The 15,816-nt window shown below is 38.9% G+C and overlaps 1 protein-coding gene across 3 annotated transcripts in view; it reads left to right on the top strand.

The window, feature by feature from the left end:
• The window catches only part of jade2 (jade family PHD finger 2), a 253,676-nt gene that overhangs the window by 7,529 nt on the left and 230,331 nt on the right, over positions 1 to 15,816 (top strand). The window contains exon 2 of one of the 3 annotated variants that reach the window (XM_035955385.2): positions 2,414 to 2,470. The exons of the other annotated variants lie outside the window; for them this stretch is intronic. The gene's annotated coding sequence lies outside the window, so the exon portion shown is untranslated. The remainder of the gene's footprint in view (positions 1 to 2,413; positions 2,471 to 15,816) is intronic. 3 annotated transcript variants of the gene reach the window in all.

Below are 15,816 nucleotides of genomic sequence, written 5' to 3'. Positions count from 1 at the left end.
ATTTCCAGAAAAAATAAAAAAGTCTGAAGGTTGCGAGCACATTGATGGACGGGCTGACAGATGCTGCCTGAGCTGCTGATGGGATGAGTTTCAGGACTATGTATGTTTGTGTGGATGAGTGAGGGCGAGTAAACAACAGACAGAAACAGTATGTCAGACAGTCCTTTTGCTGTTTGAACACCGGGCGATCCAAGAGGGAAATAAACCCTTTATTCACTGTGCCATCCTTGGATATTTTATTTGTGCTCAATGTATATTTATTTGAATTTAAACTGTATATTCAGAAGCATCGGATTGAAACAGGGAGTGGCGGGCGGTGGAGGCAAAGGGAATCAAGAGGAAAGATGAAGAGGAGGTGTTGAAAGGAGAAAGGGGGGAAAACAAGGAAGGTGAAGCCAGCAGAGGTAGCAGGATGAGAGATGACAGGAGGGGAGGTGCAGATAGATAAACGGGGAGGTGGTGGCTGGGGTCGCTGGGAGTGAAGGGCAGAGTGCTCATCCTCCATCTCTCTGTCCTTTTCACTCCCTTCCAGGAGCTAATGAACTCCTGATGGCAGTGGAGATGGGAGCTATGGATCAGTCCTCCATCTCTCTCCCTCACTTCCTCCCACCTGTCCTCCCCCTTTTTTCTCCCTCCTCCTGGGTTTTTGGCAGGGCCCCAGACTCGCTGGCTCTGACTTTACCTCCTTCATTGTTTGTCAGCAGATTTCAGGAGATGGAGCAGGAGGCTTAGTGAGAAAATTATTTGGACCTCAGCCTCTTTCTTCTTCTTTATTTTCCTTCTTTTTTTTTTTTACTCACTTCTTCGTATCTTTCTGTTTTCCGCTCACTCGCTCCCGCTCCCATAATGCAGCGGCAGCAGCAGGAGCAGTGGCAGCATCAATAAATATTGTGTTAATGTTCTGGTGGCTGGAGCCAGCAAGGTGATAAAGGAAATCTATTTGATTTCTGTGGCTCGTTTGTTTGGCCCGACGCCTCTCCAGTTGGTGTGCATATGTGTGTGTACATATGGTGTGCCATCGTATTGTGTCGATGTGCGTATTGGTTAGGACAGACTTTTCATTCTGCATTCCTTTCATTTCTTATTCATATCACCAGTAGACTCCTTTCACTCAGGCCTCCCTCCTTTGTTTCTTCCTCCTATTTTCTTTCATTTCTCTCTGAAGTTGCTTACGCCGCTTTATTGACACAATCCCCTTAAAGACATAATCCAAATTCTTCAGAAGGAGCTTGAAGCACTCCTAATATTGACAACAAGCTAATGTAAAATAACTGCTATTTTATGATTTCTCTCAGCGCCACACAAGGATGCTACTTAAGGCAGTGGTATGTTAGTTATGCGTCATTTGACCCTGTTTGAAGGGAAACCTATTTTTTGCTCTCGGACACATTCAGGATGAAAAAGATCTGAGAATCTATCAAATGGTCAGAATCACAGCATTGAGTTTAACTCATGTGATGACTAGTTTAGTTGCTCAGATGGTTGCCAGGATACAGAACCTGTCAATGAAACTTAATGCTAAAGACCCGATTAAAAATATCTTCATTAGAGGTCAACTGACATGGTTTCTTTTGTTGTTGTTTTTTAAGGGCCTTTAACAGTGCTGAATATTGGCATTCAAGAAAGACCGATAACCAATATAGGGGGTCCTCGGTGTACGATGTTCTCGACGTACGGCGCTTTGTCGCTATGTCAGAACTGGTTACGTGGAACTAGTTGGTGAGCGGAGTGGACAAATACGTCGTCACGCGGTGCTAAAAGATGGCTTTGTTTACATTCTCGGTTGAATGCTTCCTTGGATTGTGCTACATTCACTAACTTTTTACCCTTCATTATGGCTCCCAAGCACAAATCAGCCTCTTCTGATTGGCAGTGCTTGGAAGAAAAGGAAAGCATTCTCCATAGAAGTGAAATTAAATGTAATAAAACACTCGCAACAGGGCAAAACACCGACGCACATCGGTCAAGATGTAGAAACAGGTCAACATATTGTAGCGACCATCCGTGATGAATGAGTGACACTTTATCTGGTTCTCTGCTGGTTTATTGAACCTTCACACAGGCTACCGTGGGCCGTAGCCAACGCCAGAAGAACTAGAAAAACCCCATAACTTAGCTCCAGAATTAGCCGCCGTCCCCAGCTCTCTCTCGCTCCACACACACTATTGCTGACTCTCAGCCAATCAGAGGTGAGCCAACTAAAAATGGTACGTTCACTGACATTAGGTAAATCTTGAATTGAACAATGAACATTGAAACATCAACAACAAAAACATCAGTCCATTACAATATTCTGTTATCTTCTTGTAAAATGACTCATACATGCATGAAAGTCGTTGGTATTCATGACTTTTCTGAAGAACTGATCGATATCGTGATGCACGTAACGGCTTTTTTTTCTCCTTTTTGCCAGAGTTCCGACTTCCTGCGAAAATCAACTTAGGTCGATGTGTCGGAACAGAACTCTGATGTAAGTAGAGGACCCTTGGACTTAGAAAGTATTGGTAACATTTTACCAGCATGTGACAGCAGAGAAGCTGTCATTTATAATAAGGGTGACCATAACTAAATATGCCAAATAGAACTAGAAATAATTAAATTAGGACACTCTCCTCTGTTAAAATGGGATCAACTACGATTGGTCAGTTTGTCTCCTGGAGTTACGTCTACCATTCTTCTCTATTTTCTGAGTCTTTTACTGTTCTGTCACTTTTATTGTCCACTTTGATCCATATCTTAAAGGATTATTAGTTATTATTTCCAGATATTGTTGTAGGTTAATCTATCCCTGCTTTCTAAATTTGCCACTAGCTGTTAGCGTAGTGCTTGCCACCGTGAGAGAAGCTAATTTTCTGGTTTGTGGCAACGGCTAGTGCTTCTTGTTTAATTTTTGCAATTTTTGCTTGAGAGACATTTCTGAGACAGACACAGAGTGATGACAGAGAGAGAGAGAAGGCTGCATCAGACCTGAAGTAGCACATTTGTTTGATCAATAATCGGCCAATAAACGACATGGATCAGTTCTTTATGTGCTGTAGATTCTGGTTGGAGTGGGACTCTAGGTAGCATTGGGTCTCCTGGAAAGCAGAACCAGAGTCTGTTGTCAGGAGAAGAGAGGCAAATGTGTTTATTGATCTATATACAGGGCAAAGCATTGATAGAGTTAAAACCATGCTTGCATCGTCAACTCTGCACCTCTCGCCAGGCGCTGCATAAAGTTGGTATGATTGTCTGACTGTGATCTGAAAAGTCAGAAAAAGTTGTTGGGTGCAAAACAGCACTTGCAGCATGTGCATCCACTGATCATTTTTGCTTGATTCAGTGGGTTAAGAAATGCACTCAAGTCACCTGACACTTGGGTGTAAAAAATAATGCATTTAACATGTATTTGTGACAAAAAGTCGACAAAAAACTGTTGCTGAATTGTGCAAAAATAAAGATTTTAATGTGATAGTTGGATTAGATTTTATTTGTGGTGATATCTCCCCGGCAACAGAACAGAAGAAAACAACTCATCAGATAATATTACGTCCTCATTGAAGTATTTTCATGAAAATCCCACTATGTATTGCGAGAAGCTGATTAAAAGAGTAATGTAAATTTTCAAGACTTTTTTGTTGTTTGGTACGCTATATTAACCACTTGTAAACAGGAAGATGGTAGCTAAATATTCACTCGCCTCATTTGCCTATTTTTGATTTTAACATGTGGTTGAACAAAGGTGAAACTGTTGGCTTCCTGTGTGAAATGTCAACATAAATGCCACCAAGGTAACACGTATTTGGATATATTTAAATATGCTTAAAAATAGCTCAAACTGTCAGAGGTGGAGTTGGTACTGCTGACTGCCTTCTAGGCGGAAGCGTAAATAAAAAAAATATCAAAATCAACAAAAGTTACTAATAAACCACCTACACTCAGAAATCCACCATCTAAATAAAGTATCTGTTAGGGAGATATTTCATTTGGGAATAATCTCTTTTCCCGTAAGGACCAAGCGAGGCTTGTACCCGCTAATGTTCCTCATTTACGCCACGCAACAGCTAGCAGGGGGCATTTATTTATCCGTTTCCGTGCTATCGTATGCTTAACTTGGGGAGGCTGAGCTCCCCTGAGAGCAATACCAGAAAACTAATTCACTTTAGTGAGACAACAGTCTTCTGTATTTGACATAAGAGGCGAGCTTCCTTCCATCCGACGGATCCCCACGGAGCGTTCGGCGGGGGGGACCGCAGGGGAGAGTGCTGATGGGAATGGTGATGGTGATATCAGCATCAGAGAGTGACTCATGACTGCTCTTAAGTGACTCTGAGGCTTCCAGTCAGTCAGGAGATGTTGGTGTATGAGGTCGTGAGCGGAGCATTAAAGTTCCCGGCTGAGAAGTTAAGCACAGCTGCGTATCTGCGGTTTTTGTCTGTTCACTTCACGGTTGTTAGTGGTTTTCCACCTTTTTGTCGCAGCTCTTACAGTGTCAGCGGGTTCAGGTGGAAAGGAACTAAAGAAATGTACTTGATCGAGTGGCTTTATTCTGCTTTATTTTAAGATATTGAACTCTTCTTTGTCAAATAGCCTGAAAACCAGAGTAAAATGATCTCCGGGAACTCAAGGATAAAGTTGAACACATTTAAGCAGCATGTCAGCAGAAGCTTCAGTCAAGTTCAGCTGTATTTATATTACACATTACCACACATTTCCCAATCTGTACCCCATACAACACCCTCTGACCCATACTTTGGAGAGGAAAATGGGGTAGAAAATCAAAGAAAACTCAGGAATAGCAACAAAAGAGGGATCCTTTAAGAGAAAAAATTGTGCAATGAAGCTTTAGTAGGCCATGAACTTGTTCTATACGCTGCTATAAAATCCCAAGAGTTTATTATGATGCTCTGCAGAATGAATCTATGCGGTATGAACTTGAGCTTTGCTTGAAGTTACAATTACTATTACATTTATTCAAAATGGGTACATCACTGACTGTTTCCAGGTTATAAAATCACTACTTGCCCAAGACCAGAACAAATATGGGTAGAAAATGGAAGAAAACTCAGGAATAGCAACAGAAGAGGGATCCTTTAAGACAGACAGTCATGCAATAGCTGTCATGTGCGCAGAAAAGCAACACAATAGATTCACAGCAATAAATGCAGTCATAGATTGCAAATGAAGGAGAAACAACACTGTAAAAAATGTTTTCAAAATAATTTGTAACTAATTTTTATTTGACAGATTTTTCTTAAATTGCAGATAATCTAATAAAATCACTGTTTTTTTCTTATTTACACATTAACCATAAAAACAACAAAAAACAACAGAAAAGAAAAACTCACCAAAACTGTAAATAATATCCACGTCAAAAATCTGTATTTCTGCAAATTCTAATTAATTATTTTATAATGTTTGACTGTAAAGTTGCGCAGTTTTTTTCAGTGCATTTAAATCAGCAAAAAATACAAATATTTGAAAGGAATTAATGCTTACTAAGGATTGAAAAATGGTAAAAATATCACGATTATTTTACAGATTTTCTGTTTATTCAAATCACCAGTAACATCTAGTAAAATCATAGAAAAATGAATTCATTTGCATCCTAACCATTAAAAAAGGCCAAAACTGTATATAATATCCACATCAACAATTTGTATTTTCACAAATAGTGATTTATTCTTTCTTTTTCTTTTTATTCTCTCTGTATTTAAAGTGAAAAAATGTGTAATTATTTGACATTATGTTGCTGTTATTTGAAAGAAAATGTATTTATAATAAATCATATATATATGAAATAATTCAGAATCAATTTTGAGCATGAATTTACAGATTTTCCCTGTTCTGTTAATTTACAGATATTTAGTAAAATCAGAGAAAAAATATATAAATTCACATGTTGACTGTTAAAAAAGTATTATTTATATAATAATGTGTGTATGTATGTATGTATATATATATATATATATAGTATATATATATATATATAATATATATATATATATATATATATATATATATATATATATATATATATACATATTTACAAACAATCCACTTCTGTAAAATTAAGCTGTTTTACTGTAGTTGACTCATCGTAGGCTGAGATTCAGCTGCGTTTTCATCGTGCAATCTGCACAGAGCAAACTTCACGTCATGCCCAAAGATTATTAGATTCATGTCGTACAGTGTAGCAATAGGGGTGGGGGATATTTCCCATTCTTCAATGCATCGCGATTCGAACATGGACGAATCTGAATCGATTTACAAATGTCCAAATTTCGATTATTTAAATCTGTTAATTAAAGTAATACAGAAGGTTCTTAATAATGTGGAACTAAGAAGCGCGGTACATGTCATCTCTGGGACACTTTGGGACACTGAACGCCACCCACCTCGCCGTGAGATCTGAACAGCTCCTTCTAATTTAATAACAGATGTGTGGGAACACTTCGGCTTCTACAACGTCAACGGTGGAAGCGAACTGGACAAGAGCCACGTTATATGTAATGTAAGCACTGCTGCTTACATTGGAGCCCAGATACACCGTCCCATCCTGACACTATTTCACCGACATGGCCATCCCGACACTCTACAATATACATAAATTAAAGATGCATCAATAATCGATTTATAATCCAGTCATAGCCCCTGAATCGTAATTGTTATCGAATCATGGGGTGCCCAAAGATTCCCACCCCTAGTGTAGCAAGCTGTGAACTTATAAGATCGTTAAAAATCGCACAGTATGTAGAGACCTTTAGATGACAAAACTTGCCCCAAAAAACATCTAAATAAGACATCAAAAAAGAAAAATCAACTCTTGAGCGTGAAATGTCAGAATGTTGAAAGATGCATCACTGCCTATTTTACGTGTGCGTGTTTGTGGCTTTCATGTTTGCAGGTCGCTGTCTTCTCTGCTGCACACCTGTTAGCGTGGCGCTGATGAGGATGTTTGACGTGTGTGATGTGTGTCAAATGTGTGTTTTTTTTATTATTGCCAGGCACATGCATCTTTACTCTGTGAGCGTGCACGTGTGTTTGATGTTGAGGTAAATACTTGACACCCAACTACACATCACACGTTTGCACACACACACACCCTGACATTTTGATTCTTTCAGCTCATTCATAACAGTTGCCATATTTCTCCATCTGCGTTGTCTCTTTTCTCTTTCTGCCTTCTGTCTTTTCTCTCCCTGGTCTCTCCACCTCACTTTATAAATCTTTGTGATTCCTTCTCGTTGCTGCTCTTCTTCTCTATACCTGTCAAACTCATCGGTGTGAACCTTTTTTTCTTCTTCCCTACCTTCTCTCTAGTGACTCTGTCCAAAAATAGCTTTGTATGAGAGTGTGAGATGGGTTTGGGAAGAGTGAAAATAGTCTTGGATGTGTTTGCGTTGCAGTCTTCCCTGCATGCCCTCTAGCTGTTGCCGTCTAGCTCGTGCACACAGCATTAGCCGAGTGGTGCTAAAGAAAATTCATTCATCGATTCCTGCCCATCGCTTCTCATCTGGCCTGTCACTCCAGAGGTGATGAGATGAGAACAAACAGGGTTGAGAAGAGGGTGATTGAGAAGAATGAAGGACTGCAGCAGAGGAGAGAATCATGGGGATGTTATGATTGAAAGAGATGAGGTCGAAGGTGGAAAAGTGAGCGATTTAAAGAAGGGAGGCAGTGAAGAGAGAGCAGCTCTGTGTTTTCCTGAGGCTTTTAAGACTTCTTTTTTTTTCGTTCCCCAGGCAGCCGGGTCTGTTCAATCAATCCACACACAACATTAGGATCAGAGACACACAAATATACACACATATTAGATGCACGAATACACAAATCTCCTCCCTGGTTGCACGAATACACAAATCTCCTCCCTGGATGCACAAACACACACATCTCCACACACACACACACACCCAGAGCACTGCCTCAGAGAGATGGCTTGTTATGAAGCAATTTATATGCAAGGATTCTTTATCAAACTGACTGACCTCTGGCACCTCAAGGAGCGCCGGCCAGCTGTGTGTGTGCCTGTGTGTGTGTTGATTGGCTTCAGTTTTAGAGATTGTTGTTGTTGATGCATGGGTTTTTTTGTGTGTACAACTTCCAGAGCACCTTATTGAAGTTGTCTTTATGTGCTTGTTTGGCTTCATAAATCAAAAAGCTCGGCCTTTACGTCAGTGTTTTCTCTCTCGGTGTGTCCAGATGTTCCAGCAGTCACTTAATGTCTGTTTATCACTGATGGATCTGTCTGCTTCTCCTGTCAGCCAGACTGCCGACTCATCCACAGAGAGGGTTGTGTATGTATATGTGCCTGTGTGTGTGTGTGTTGCCCGCTGGGCTTGTGCAGCTTAATAATAGATCACCATCCTGGTAACCGTTGTTGTGCTGACCTTAAGTGCTGCAAAGTGCTAAAATAGACACCAGCCCTCACCAGCGTTTCTGCTCAAGTAAATGCACTGTCATCTACAGGGGGGTGGTGGAGGAGGGAGGGGGCTGAGAGGACAGACGGCGGGACAGACAGACAGCCGAGCAGAGGAGTGACATACTTGCAGACAGACAAACAGATGGCGGGCAAATGGGGAGATGGGCAGAAAGGCAAAGAGTCAAGCAGTCAGACAGACAGAAAGACAGATGGCAAGCTTGCAGACAGACAGACAGACGAACGAACAGAACGACAAATGGGTCGCAGCCGGTCAGACGGGTCTGGACGTCGCAGGAAGAAGTCCAGCGAATGTCCCGTTGTTTCATTCTGATTAGATCATTAAATAATGTTTGACATGTTTATATCATTGTGCACTGGTACAGTAGGGTTACAATGCCAGGGTTTAATCTACAATGCTGAAACCATTAGATGATTGATTGATTAGTCAATTAACATTTGGGTCAATATATAATTGTGGGACTTTTTGTAACATAGTTGACAGGTATCTTAGTTGACATTTTTGCTGTTTTCACGCCTAAAATCAACATAACCAAACACCACATGGCATTTTTAGAGAAAGATTCTTCTAGATATTATATATACAATTGAGTAAAATTGAAATTAAAAGTTATTTTTAAGTTATTTCACTACATCTCTGCCTTCTGCTTCTCATTCTAGTTCTTCCTGTCTCTTCTCTAGTCCTGAACAGGAACTCATACTTTGTTGCCAAATCAAGTCTTAGGACAAATGCAGAATCATTAAAATTATTTGTGAATTGAAGTCAAATTGCATGCTCTATGCAACACTTGGAAAATGGATGTCATTGGGCCTTTATTTAACCCTCCGAAGCCCAGTCCTGTCACATACTTTTTAAAATAAGACAAGTCGAATAAATTAGTTTTTTTCTTTATAAATGGATTTGACGAATTATCATGACTTTGAGCTTTGATTGAATACATTTGTCACAGATGAGCAGTTCAAGGATGGTCAGAAAGTGAAGCTCTTTTCATAGACTCTAATAATTGCTGTAATTTTAGTGATTAACAGGGTCAATATCTAATTGCAGGACTTTTTGAAACATAGTTAACAGGTACCAAAGTTGACATTTTGGCTGTTTTCAGGCCTAAAATCAACATGACCACCTATAACCAAACACCACATGGCATTTTTAGAGAAAGATTCTTCTAAATATTATATATACAATTGAGTAAAATTGAAAGTTATTTCTAAAGATATTGTAGTAAACCTGTTGACATGCCATAAATCCACACTTGATTCACAGACTGCTTTATATTAAATAACTCAGAAAGCCTTGGAGTCTGGCCAGTCTTTTCTTCAGGAGGAAATTACATCATGTGGAGCAGGTCATGTGATCTGGAATTAACACACTTCCTTGAGAGGTGTTTTTGTAATGGGGAACTTAGTTGAAAGTGAATTGTCTGACACATATTTTCCATATAAAATTTGATATGTCAACTGCTTTCTGAACTGAGCTGCGCTGTTTAGTGCCTGCAATGCAGAGACTTCATTGGCTGAGTAGCGTCATGTGGGACGGCTGAACTAGTACATAATTGGTCAGTGTGTTCCTGAGCTAATAAACCAACGGCGTTGACACTGGAAAAGCTGCGTTACAATTTACTGATTACAGATCCAGGTCTGTTTAAGACGGTGTCTGGGTCTGCCAGTTAGTGACCCCAGGTTTAGAACAAATGTAGTTTATCTTCGAAAAGCGGTGACAAAATTCAGTGAAACTCCAAAGATTTAAGAAGACGGCACAGCCCCACTCGCCGTTTGATTGATGGGCGAGATTTGACTTTTCTGCACATTTATTCTTGCCGTAGGTGGATCGCATGCTGCTGTCAAGACGTTCTGAAAGAAAAAGCACTTCTTTTATGACAGCTCACAATTTCATCCTCAGTGGCATCCGTTCACTCGTTAGTGGCACTGATGAAGCTTCAGTAGGTCATGAACCTGTTTTATACGCTGCTGGAAAATATCATCCCAAGTGTTTATTATGATGCTCTGCAGAATGAATCAATGTGAGATCAACTTGAGCTTATAGCTTAACAACAGAAAAGAAAAACTGGCCAAAACTAAATAATATTCACGTCAAAAATCAGTATTTCTACAAATTCTAATTTGTTCTTTTATAATGTTTGACTGTAAAATTGCACAGTTTCTTTTACTGCATTTAAATGAGTAAAAATGCAAATATTTGAAAGAAATTAATGTATATTAAGGACTGAAAAATGGTTAAAAAAATCACAATTATTATACAGATTTTCTGTTTCCTCAAATTACCAACAACATCTAGTAAAATCATAGAAAAATGAATTAATTTACATTCTAACCATTGAAAAAATGCCCAAACTGTATATAATATCCACATTACAATCTGTATTTTTACAAATAGTAATTTATTATTTGACAGTGTTTGACCATAAAATTACTATTTTTCTTCTTTTACTGTATTCAAATCAGAAAAAAATGCCTATATTAAATATTTGGATACCACCGTAACGATCGCATATTCAGATATTCGTATCCTGCCCTAGTTTTGCCTGGACCTGGTATCACTGAACAGGACCAATACTGGGCGGTAGGAGAGCTTTTAGGTTTCTATGTTCATCTTGCCAGGCCAAGCACCTCTTCCTGTTGGCCACAGCCTCTACCAGAGGAGGTCTGTAGGCGTAGATGGAGGCTACAAGGCTAGTAAATCTTACGAAACCTCCAAAGAAGTAGCAGATAGAGCGACAGACTTGGAAGGACTCCATTACTAAAACATTGGTAGTATATAATCCAGGGAATGGACACACTTTGGGATTATAGGCACCTGAACTTTGCGTTTTTGTTGCAATTGAAACATTTCACCCAGAAGTTTTCTTATTACTGCTGAAGTGTATAACGCTTGTACATTTTGCTGCTGTTCTATCATCCTGGCCTGCTTCTTCATGGTAAAGAATTTGATGCCTGTTCCACGATACATGGTGGATGTCAAGGAAACTCCTTTTTTAGACAGATCATCGCATTGTTTGACACTTTAGTCCATCTGACATGCACTAGTTTGGTGGAAAATGGGAACTTAATTCAAAACAGTAACTAATTCTCGACATTTCGTACTTTGAGAAAAGCTAATTACTGCTCTGCTTGGTTTATAAATAACTAAAACAAAGACTTTGTTTATTCTTTTCATTTTGATTTATTTAGCTTCTCAGGGGCTAGTTATGAGCTTCACAAAAAAGTCATGTGAACTCTGTTTTGTCATCCAGTACAGGGTGTCCCTAAAGTCTGGACACACAGACAAAAATACATGTTTCCAAGAAATGAAATGAAATTCATCTGCTATCTTTCGATATGTCCATCCTTCATGTCCACTGGGATTTACCAGTTCAGCTCTTTCTTATTTCGATAAAAACATATTCAACCTGTGGAGCCAAAACAAATTATAGTTAATGAGATTTCCCATGTGTCCAGACTTTAGGGACACCCTTGTATAATTCAAGTTTTTTGTTTTCAATCATTTAACCACATCAGAGTTAACTAGGATTACTGTGTGAGATTTTCAGCTGCAATCTTCTTTATTTTGGCTTCTGTTATTCTCACCTGCCCAAATTTAAGAACTAAAAGTAAGAAAAGCTCCCAAATGTGAACTAGCTGCCATAAACGTGCTTGGAGTGTGAGCACAGCCTGAAACACTCATGTATCATATATACACTATTAGTCTTTGAGCAGTAACAGCTGCTCTCAACTGACTTTCTCCTCCAACCTAATGTACATACTTGGTTTCTCTGCTGCAGCTTAGCCTACTTTATTAGCAGAAGGGTGTGTTACTGAGCCTGTGAACTGCTGAAATAGCTGACACGTGGTTTTCTTTCCCACCTGCAGTTCGGTGTCCACATATAGCTGTTTTCTGAGCCTTGATCTGTTGCACATTTAAGAGAACTGTCCCCTTTAAACATTCAGTCAGACAGAGTGCTCTCGGCAGTGTCATAGTCAGCCAATTATTTAGCTCCCCAGGCGACTTGGCGTTCCCAGCATGCATTAGTCAACCTTCTCACTGTAAATGTTTTGGGCTGACACAAAACTATGCACAGAAAATGTGGCTTACACCAGCTGATACATTCCAATGAAAGCTGGAGGTGGCTGCCTAAGCCAGAGGAATATATATCTAAATATACACAGACACACAGTGTACTCTGGTACTGCTGGTGGTTTCTGTTTAGCTCAGTTTTAGCCATCTTATCTCACATCTCCAATGTGTTAAGCCTTTCAGCTTGGCTTTAGGTTGTTCCCACTGTAACAGAATGCACTGAGGGCTGACATCAGGGCTTATTAAGGGGGCTACTGAGGTACATTCCTGCAGAAAATAATAACAACACATGACCAGAAAAAAGCAGACAAGCTTCAGTGATATTGGCTTAATGAACAGTATGTTGCAAGCTTTTAGAAATAACAGATAATACAACTCTTAAATCTGCACATTTGTGTTTTTTTTAGTTTCTGTAAAAGCTGTTTTTTCACTTAGCCTCTACTACCACCAGATTGATTAGTTTGATTGACTAATGTGACCATGACATCAGGCTGGTTGAAGTAAAACCTGATTAGTCGGATCAAGCTAGTCTTTGTTTGGTTTAGGATTAGGGATGTGCACAGTTAATTGACTAAATGGTTAAGTTGGCTAAAGTAATTATTATATTTTATTGATGTAAAAATAACAGTTTTGTCCAAGTTTTTAAAATTCTAATACTTAGATCTTGTTAAACAGTAACTTGAAAAATGGTACAAATGACATTTTGTTTGAAAGTATTTGTATCTAGAGTATGAAAATAAAGGTTTATGTAGGTTAGGGCTGTCACTAATGACTGCTTTTGTGTTGACTAATCTGGTTGATTAATTTTGTTGAATTTGTAGATTATTTGATGAATCTAAGAAAACAATTTCCCTGCAAAACAAAAAAAAGAACACCAAATGACCATTGACATTGCAGTTATAAAATCAGTCGACTTGGAAATCACTGCTTGCTAACATGTAATAGGCTGAAATTCAGTCTCAATTTAATATTTATTCTGTTTTCGACAACAACGGCTTTCTTAGCTGTATAAAATGCATTATGTTTGAGCACAGAGAGCAAGAGAGAAGCAAAGAAATGTGAAGTGCCTCTGCACTGAAAAGCTCCTGTGTTTTTTTATCAGTTGAAAAACCACTTTTTCTTCAAATCACGTTTTTGTTCTGTGATAATTTTAAGTATTACCAGGCTTTATAAGTGTTAGGACATTGGAAACTTATCGCTGAACCACTGTGATTGTCAAAAATCGTCTAAAATGATTTATATCATGCCTTGGCAATCATATATAATACTCAAGAAAAACATTTGTTATAAAACAAAAACCTGTATTGATTGAAGATCTAGGTCTTGACACATTTTCAGCATTGACATCAATATTAGGAATGCCATCGATGCTCATTAATTGTGGCAGGAATAATGTATGTTGTGTCAGAATGACCACTTGTATGGATGTTTACTTTAAAACAAGTTGGCAAGTCTAAACTTAAATTTATCTTTAAGTGACAGGAAATCGGTCATTAGGAACAACCCAAGTTTGAACATGGTCATGCTAGGGTTTGATTTTGAGATTTTCAGACCAGATTTACACTGTAAACTGAAAATTTAAAATTTTCCAAATGATTAAGACTCTTACGCCTACACACAGGTGTTATTGCTATGCTGCCTGATTACACCTCTTATCAGGACTTTTGTGTACAGACTGGGCTTGATCAACATCTCTGTTTTTGCTGTTGGTTTTGTTGCCACTGAATAAGGTGGGACAGTTTCCCCTGCTACCAGTCCTAGTCCTCCGTAGAGCTTTACACAATTCCCAGCAAAGCTCCTCCTAGCTTTAACCCCGCTAGAAGTGTAATCAGCCAGAGTAATTGAAAACAGAGTCATTCTAATGGACTCCGCGAAGGTAATCTAGACTAGACTAGATTACAAATGACATCTAATCTGGCTTAAAGCAAATCTTGCAGAGCGGTCTGAGAAGAGTAGCATTCTCGGCTGATGTTTACGTCTTAACAGCAGAGTGATGATTGCCTTTGGATCAATCATTGCCTGTGTTTTGCTGGTGTGTGTGTGTGTGTGTGTGTTTGTGTGTGTCCACTGTGAATAGTCTGGCTGCTGTTCATCGCTCCCGGCTGATGTGAACCGTACATAAAACGGAGGCCACAGCTCTGCACTGTAACGTATCCTGGCTGCAGGGCAGTGGATGGCATACCAACACTTACAGTCTTTATGTGCAGATGCTTGGTGTCTGCATGCTTGATTTTTCTATTTTTAAACATCATGTCAGTCAGACATTCTGTCCCCGCGGTGGCGTCTTCATGACTGTGTGTTTACGCAGAAAACATGATTTCAGACCAACTTTACATTCGCCTCAGTTAAATCGGCGTATTAACGAGGAGAAACTGAATTTGTTGAAGCTCTTTCACTTTGTTGCTTAAAGACACAGAGTTCACATTCACACCATTAGCTAATTATTTAAATTAATGAGCTCATTAGCAGAGTTACTCGTGTTTAATACAGTGTGGTGATTACAGCAGAGCATAGGGGAGCTTGAAGTTTAATGTTGTTTATGTTTTAAATGTATGCAATGCATATGTTTGTGGTCATATACTTTGTGTGAAGTTGATGGACTTTTTGTTGGACTTTCTCTGACTTGTTTGCCATTTTTTTTTAGCATTTTATAGTCTAGATGTAGTCTCCCATCTTCCCATTTCCATTCATCTGTCTTCACTTTTTTTCTTCCTTGTGTTTTCTCTCCTTTATGGATCTCGAATTTCAGATTCTGTGATCCTTCCCTCATTACCAAAATTTATTTCCTCTGTAATTAGGCTAGCAAACGTAGTATTTAATTTGTCTAAAATGTTCAGCCACACCAAATCACATTAGTTCACAATATATGTATTTAATTCTGTTTGATAGTGTTCTCTTCCTGCTGCAACAGGGTTTCATTGATTCTGACAGCTTGTTGCCTCCAGCTATTGTCCTGCTTCGACTCTGACAAAGTGCAGGTTTAGACAGAGCTGTTACAGGATGGGATCATAGTGCCGCAAAAACCAACAGTATGATAAAGCTGTAAAATGAACATGCAGACTCAATGCTGCAGTGTTATACAGCAGTACAGTTCTGCAGAGATGATGAACTGAAGAAAACATCTCTAACTTTATTTTTCCACCCTATATATGTGATTTAGGCTTCAGCAATCAGTTTTCTTATCTACTATTCTGCTGTTTTCCCCATTAATCTATTAATTCTTTGGTCTAATGAATAAAATACAGTAAAATAGCAAAATATTTATCCTCCAGTGATTCCAAATCATTTGACTTACATTGAAGATGATGGAATCAATAGATTTTTA

Source organism: Amphiprion ocellaris, chromosome 14 (genome assembly GCF_022539595.1).
Source record: "Amphiprion ocellaris isolate individual 3 ecotype Okinawa chromosome 14, ASM2253959v1, whole genome shotgun sequence".
Taxonomy (NCBI): Eukaryota; Metazoa; Chordata; class Actinopteri; family Pomacentridae; genus Amphiprion; species Amphiprion ocellaris.
Note: the sequence above shows the minus strand (reverse complement) of the source record. Positions and strands in the feature narration are given on the sequence as shown.